We start from the raw sequence: 8,343 nt of genomic DNA, 5'->3' as shown, positions 1-8,343 counted from the left end.
ACTTTTCTTTTCCAACCTGTTGTTGCTGTTGTTAGTTGCCCTTGAGTCAGCTCTCCCTCATAGACTTTCTGTACAACACAGTAAAACATTGACTAGTCATGAGTCATCGTCATGATTATTACTATGTTTGAATTCATTATTGTGGCTATTACATACAGTGCCTTCCAACCTAGATGGGCTCATCTTCTGGTACTATATGAAACGATATTCTGTTGTGATCTGTATGGTTTTCAATGGCTAATTTTTTAAAGTATCACCATGCTTTCTTCCTAATCTGTCTTAGTTTGGAAGCTCTGCTGAAACCTGTCCAACACTGGTGAACTTGCTGGTATCTAGGGTCATAGTTTCAGTATCACAGCAACACACAAACCACCACAGGGTGGCAAATTAACAGACAGCTGGTGGTTTAAATCTGTACAATTTTCATTTCCTTTTCACATCTTATTGCATTAGCTACGAGTTTAAGTATGATATTGAGTAAGTGAGAAGGAACATTCTTATTGTGTTCTCAGTCTCAGAAGTAAAGCATCTGTTTTTTCAACATTAAATATGACATTACATGAAAGGTTTTTATAGATATTCTTTATCAGATTGAGGAAGGTCCCCTCTATTTCTAGTTTGCTGAGTTTTTTGTTTGTTTGTTTATCATGAATTCATGTTAGTTTGTCTAATACTTTCTTCACATATATTGATATGATCATACAATTTTTCTTCTTTAGGTTATTGACATCATGAATTACATTAATTAATTTTTGAACGTTGAATCAAGTCTTGCATAACTGAAATAAATCACACTTACTTGTGTTGTATAACTTTTTATATATGTTACTGTATCTGATTTACTAGTAGTTGAGGATTTTTGTGCTTATGTTCATGAGAGATATTTATCTGCAGTTGCTCTTTGCTTAGTTTCTGTATTAGCTGAATTGCTGGTCTCTTGGAATGATTTAGGAATATTCCCTCTGCTTTCTTTTCCAGAAAAGACTGTAGAAAATTGGTATAATTTCTTCTTTAAATGTTTGATAAAATTCACCGGTCAAATCATCTGGATTGCTTTGATTTCTATGGATCATGTATGTGCAAACTTAATTAGAAATTGTAACAATATAGATATATCAGAGAATAGTCCAAAAAGGAAAATTATGCAAAATCAAAACACCCCCTACCGAAAAAAAAATGCAAGCCACATAACTCTATTGCCATGCAAAGAAAGATTTAAATAACAACAACAATAACAACAACAACAAATAGAGAGAGAGACAGAGAGAGAGAGAGAGAAATAAACCAAACATTTGGAAATCAGTAATTTTCAAAAATAATTTCTTGATCCAAAGGAGATCAAGTATGTGTTTACAAAATATTTATAAGATAAATATGTTGTTGTTGTCATCATTTGCCGTCGAGTCGGCCCCGACTCATAGCGACCCCTCCTTGGGTTTCCGAGGCAGTATCACTACGGAAGTAGGATTGCCCAACCTTCCTTCCGAGGAGTGGCTGGTGGGTTTGAACCGCCAGCCTTCTGGTGAGCAGTCAAGTTACCAGAGCTCCTAAGATAAATATAATAAGGGCATATGGCATAAAGTTTAATTAATTTAATTAAAGATATAATCAGAGACATATCCAAATCTCTAAATATTTTCATAATTAAGAATGAATGAAAAATAAATGAAATAAGCATTCAATTAAATACATTTTTAAAGGAACTACAGAAAAGGGATTATAAAAGAAAGAACAATTTTATACCACAAACAGAAAGTAGGAACATATTACACAAATTTGTAGAATTGCAAGGTTTAAAAATTTGCTTAGGAAAAACATAAATTATATTTGCTAGCCCTATTCTAATCAATAAAAAGTGTAAAAGCATATATAATTTGAAATGAGCAATTCAACATAATCATTTTAAAAGGATTTAAAAATAAGGGATAGTGTACCTGAAACTAATAATGGAACTATTTTTTTCTTTAGGACAATACAAATCATCAGACTGATTCAGAAAAATGTAGAGAAAATAAGAGGAGAATGAACATCGACAAGACTGTTGTTGTTGTTGGGTGCCTTCGAGTCGTTTCCGACTCATAGCGACCCCATGCACAGTAGAACGAAACACTGCCCGATCCCGCACCAGCTCCACGATCCCTGCTATACTTGAGCCCATCATCGCAGCCACCGTGTCAATCTATCTCTTTGAAGGCCTCCCCCTCTTTCGTCGACCCTCCACCCTACCAAGCATGACATCCTTCTCTCGACAAGACCAACGGTTGTTAATTATTTTTCTGTTCTTTGAGATGGTTGGTTTAAAATGTCTTTATACTCAAAAGGTAATTTATTTTTTAACTCCTGAGAGGTAAAAAAAAATTCAATGCCATTCAAACTGCTCTATAGTACAGAAAATAAAGAAAATGTTCCGCAAAAATATAGTTATTGGTTATTATTTGAAAAGTTTATTTTAAAAATATACAAATAAATGTAAAATTATTACTGTGATAATTGCTAGTGCATGATGCTATGAAAAAGCATAACAAGAAGACTGGACTTAGTATGTTGTTGTTGTTATGTGCCGTGGAGTTGGACCCGACTTGTAGCCACCCGACCCCTCTTTGGTTTCTGAGGCAGTATCACTACGGAAGTAGATTGCCCAACTTTCCTTCTGAGGAGTGGCTGGTGGGTTTGAACTGCCAGCCTTCTGGTTTGCAGTCAAGTGCCTTAGGCACTATGCTACCAGAGCTCCCCTGAGGAAGTAACTTCTAAACATAGTTAATAAAGGTAAAGGAACAATATGTGAAAAGTTTTCATGTAGAGAAAATAGGAAAAAAAAAAAAAGGCTCCTGAAGTAGTTAGTGTTTGATTTAGGATTTGGACTTCATTAAAGGCGTTTGATCAGAGAATATTATAAACATTTGTTTTTGCAAAAATCACAAGATTATCCCAATTGCAATTTGGAAAACGTCTGGCGGGATTTGGAATAGATGAGAAAAGATGAGTTAGAAAGCTATTGAATTAGTCTCGTTGACAGATCATAATGGCGTGATCTGGGTGGGAGTAATAGCATGTACAGATAAATATTATGTAAGTGAAAATAAGATAATTTAGTAGTGGATTGGATGTGCAACTAAAAAAAAGGTGTCAAGGGTGAGGTGATAAAATAGATCAGATTTGATGAGAAAGACAATTTTGAGAGATATTTTACTGAAATAAAACACAAGGAGACAGGATTTTGGTAGTCTAATGTTGGAAGAGCTCATCTGGCAGAGAAGAAAGGATGGTGAATGAACAATATGAGTTTGAAATGCCCTTGAAATAGTCACATGGAAATATAAAGTAAACAGTTGGCAAAATCGGTCTGGTGTTTATTGAGAATTCCTGAAAAAGTATCATACAAATAATAATTAAAGTCTTACAGGTATAATGTGGCTAGAAACATAGCACTTTTACTCAGAGAAGTTCTAATGTCTTCAGTCATATAATCTGAAAAGAAGATGGAAAAAGAGTAACAAGAAACACACTTGTCAGTTGCTGTCAAGGCAATTTTCGACTCATAATGACCTTAAGTAATTGAGTAGAATTACCCCATAGAGTTTTGTAGGTTCTAATCTTTACAGAAGCTGATCATCAGATTCTTCACCCATGAAATTGCTTGGGTGGATGTGGTAGTTAAATTTGTATGTCAACTTGGCTGGACCTGGTTGAGTGGCTGGGCAGCTGGTGTTAGTTATTCCGCATGATGAGACTGGTAATCAACTCCATGGTGGGATCTAACACAAGCAGCTAATTAGCTGCCTTTGGGTATGTGGTCTGCTTCCTGTATATAAGGAGAAGCCTTGGGGATAGTCTCTAGTTTATGGCATGCTTGGACCCTGCATGTAGCCAAGTGGTTGTTCAGCAGCCTTCCATGTCTACCGACCTTGGGACTTACAATGAACTTAAATTAATGGCCTGCCGTGTGGTTTGATACCATTGGGACTGTACCTCTTTACTTGTCAACCTTGGATTTGTCAGCCTCAGCAGCCAGCAGCTGTCTGAGTGAAGAAATGCCTCTAGGTCCAGTGGGCCAGAGGCAGGAGGCAGAGCTGGACCCAAGGTTGAGGGACTTTCACACAGGTCCTAGAGCCTGGCACTTTGAACTTGGACTTCTATCCTCCAAACAGTAAGAGAATATACTCCTGATGGTTCAAGCTATACCATTTGTGGTATATTCTTGCCAGAGTGACACTAGGCAGCCAGATCAGTGGGTTTGAACTGCCACCCTTTCAATGAGCAGCTGAGTACTTAAAAATTGTACCATTAGGGCTCCTAGAGACACAGTAGGAGAAAAAAATAAAGTCTGGCATACAGAAGGAACTTGCTTGAAGAAAGAAGCGTTTTCAATAATGTCAAAGGTTGAAGGGTGGTCACGGAATATGAAAACAGAGGGAGGTTTACTATGTATTTCCCACAGGACTGAAGTTTTAATAAAATAATAGAATAAGAGGCCATCTTTATGTTAATAAGGCATCAGAAGGATTGAAGAAACAGACTTTTTTTTTCAAGAATCTGGGCTATGAAAGGGCAGGAGAGCTTGTGGGAGATGAAAAGTAAAGGGAAAGATTATTTTAGCACAATATTCACTTAGAAAAGTACACAAATCACAAGTGTATAGATTGATGAATATTCAACAAATGAACCTCGTCACATAACTAGGACCCAGAACAAGAAATGGAACATTACCAGCATTTTATACACATCCCTCTCACTGCTTTTAAATGAACTTCCCTCTCAAGGGTGATGAATAACCTAAATTCTAACAGCTTATATCAGTTTTACCTATTTTTGTACTTTACAAAAATGGAATTATACCCTGGTTTCTTTTTTGTGACTGTGTGATTTAGTTAGAAGGAATTAAAAAAAATGAGATGCTTAAAATGGTTTAAATGGCAATGCATTACAGAAATTCCACTGATAAGTAGTCTGATGTACAAAAGACAAAAGGAAAAATCAATCAAAGTTTAGGTAAAGAAATCGGCCTTTGCTAGGAGGAAGTGCCTTTCTTCTATTGTAAAGGAAGGATTGAGGAGAATGTATGTATATAAATGGAAAGAATGAGTTCTCTTCTGGCGGTTCCTGTATTTCTCTCTGAAGTTAAATTTTGGGGGAAGTTTTACTCTTCTGAAGCTTACAGAGAAAGAAGAAAGTTGGAGATAATTGTGTTGGAGAGTAGTACAGTGTATGCACAAAACATAAATTACCATTCAATGCTGAAGATTTACCTGAAGTTGGTAATCATGAATGTTACATAAAGAAAACATAATATTTTCAAGAAACATGTTTTTAAAATGAATCAATGGGAAAATATGACCTAACCTAGGTAAGAATATTCATGACCTCAGTGGCCCTTCTGTTAATTTTGAATTCTCTTAATAATACAATTCTCTCCAAAGTTTATTTGTAGGGTTTGTTTTTGTATTGTTTTGAAGGAAATTTAACAAAATATATCTAATTTCACAAAATAATCCATGTGTCCATGAGGTGTGGAGTGTGAAGGAGGTGTAAATGACACATGTTAAATGTGTAATCATGCAAATGATTAATACAAAGAAAACTTGCAAAGTGCTTTATGATATCAAACTAGGAATAATTATGTTATCATAGAAGTAAGAAGCAGCTTCCCTGCATAAATCTTGGTTAATGAATAACAGGAATTCATAAAATGCAGGTAGGGAATGAGTGAGAAGACAGGGAAGGATATTTGAAAAGAGGAGTTCTTGTGAAAAGCCCTGTATGAGAAAATGCTTGGAGCTGTAGAATAACTAGAAAACAATTCTTGAATTCTTTCTTGTTGTAATTAGGAATATTGTGTGAAACGAGAGTAAAGTTTTAGAGAAGTGTGGAGAGGTCACAGAATAAAGTTCACATTAAGCATATTCAACTTCAAGAAAAATTATGAAGTAATAAACATGGGGTTGGAAAAAGTGTGATAATGAAATGCTCAAGATAAGAAATAGTGATGCCCTTGATTACTATGGCACACAACAACAACAACAGACAGATCTCAAAGAAAATTAACAAGGAGAATCAAAAGAATTTACTATTAGATTCCAATAAGGGAATGGAAGGTTGCTATGGATGACTTCTAACATAGTGCGTAAGCCACTTGACTGCTAACCAGAAGGCTGGTGGGTGGTTCAAACCCACCAGCCAGTCCCCAGAAGAAAGATGGGGCAATCTACTTCCGTAGTGATACTGCCTCGGAAACCCAAGGAGGGGTCGCTTTGAGTCGGGTCCGACTCAATGGCACATAACAACAACAACAATGGGTGACTTCTAGGGTATTGACCTGAGAAACTGAATGGATACGTTGATAAAAGTGAAGAAAAAACAAATTATAGTTGTAAGATCATTACTTCAGTATTTGACATGTTAATTTTGAATGCACCAAGTAAAGAAACATCTATTGGGCATGTGGTATAAAAGCCTGGATATATAGATCTGGAGCTCTGCTGATGTACCTGTCATTTGTCTGAATTGAGTGGATGGTAGTGAGTTTTTTTTCTTTTTTTTTTTTGGTAGATCTGGAGAGGTCTGAAAGAATATTATTTCCATTCTATATGGTTCAGATACACATTTGGTGAATATCACCCACGCCAGGTTTAAAAAAGTGATACCATGATGATGAAAATACTCAAACTCCTATTTGGAGGTATCATCATCTAGACAAGAGAAAGCAGAGAGAAGGTGTAAGGATCCAAGTAAAGGAATCATTTTCTTTTATTTGGTAATAGGTGAACTATGCATGCAGGAACCTAAATATAACATCCCTTTACTACTTCTGCTGGTGCTTTAGGTTAGAACTTATAAAATATGGAAAGAACCTGGATTGTGTTAGCACTATTGTCCTCTCAAGCTAATCTGACTCACAAAAAAAAATGGATGATTCATTACATTTCAAGTCATGAATTATGATAACTGTTTCTTTAAGCAAAGGCACTTAAATGTTTGGATTCATATTCTATGACAACAAGAAAAAGTAGAGCAGAGGAAGTTCTGTATTCAGGTAAAAATGTGTGAAATAAATAATATTAAGTTTGAATTTTTTTTTTTTTTTTATATTCCTGAAGTCTCAAATCTATTATGTTGTCTATTATATTGACGTAAACATTACGACTAGAGGAAACTGGCCTAAATCTTTCCCTTTGACTTGTAGCAGATTCATAATAAAACAATACTCATGTCTTTTTATATATATATATATAGTCCCCTTGTGTCATGAACCAAACAGTGAACAGTAAGCTCAACCTTGAAGTAAGTGCCAGTCTGAAGGGCAACAGTTGAAACTCTTGAGAATAAAAAATACATCATCAAAGCAACTGGCAAGAAAGATTCCATGTTTCTTTTACTGCTAAAGTAAAGTATAGGAAGAGAAAGATAGAAACAAGAATTAGCTTCTAAGCTTTGAAACACATAGGCAATACTGTTTGTTGATATTTCGGAAAATTATTACTATATATAATAAAAACTTGTTAAACAAAGCATTCTAAATTATATGTTACAAAGGATATTCCAGTCTTACTCAAACATAATTGTTGTTGTTATGTGCCGATGAGTTGGACCCGACTCATAGCAACCTCTCCTGGGGTTACTGACTCAGTATCACTACTGAAATAGATTGCCCCATCTTCCTTCTGAGGAGTGGCTGGTGGGTTTGAACCGCCAGCCTTCTGGTTAGCAGTCAAGTGCCTCAGGCATTATGCTACCAGAGCTCCTCAAACATAATTAGTGGAGCCATAATTTTCAATAGATAGCCTATGGTTTTGTTGTCAAAATTTGAAGGATTTAGTTCATGAAAAATTTAAAATTAGATGATGTCTAGATTATAAGGGGATGGTTAATGAGTGTGTCATTCATTTTTTTATTTCCTATTTTATTTTCCTTACATATACTAACCAAAAACCAAACCAAAGCCCCTGCTGGCAAGTCAATTCTGACTCATAACAAACACATAGGACAGAGTAGAACTGCCTAGAGGTTCCTCAAGGCTGTAAATCTTTATGAAAGCGGACAGTTAACATCTTTCTCCCATACAGCAGCTGGTGGGTTAGATACATTACACTTCTATTACTTTGTAATGTATCTGGATTAATATTTTCTCCAGCTCACATAAACAGACACTTTTCAAATACACGTTTCCAGTATAAGCATGTAATATAAGCAATAACTTTTAAAGAAATGTTTCTATCTTTGTATTCATGCATTTTAATTTATATTCCAATACTGCTAACAATTTATTTCTTCTTGAATATTAGAAATAAATGTACAGATCTGTGCTTGTACAACTGAGAAATGTAATTTTTATCATGAGCTCATGTC

This window comes from Orycteropus afer, unplaced genomic scaffold (genome assembly GCF_000298275.1).
Source record: "Orycteropus afer afer isolate SDZICR_OR568_19922 unplaced genomic scaffold, OryAfe1.0 scaffold00051, whole genome shotgun sequence".
NCBI lineage: Eukaryota > Metazoa > Chordata > Mammalia > Tubulidentata > Orycteropodidae > Orycteropus > Orycteropus afer.
Note: the sequence above shows the minus strand (reverse complement) of the source record.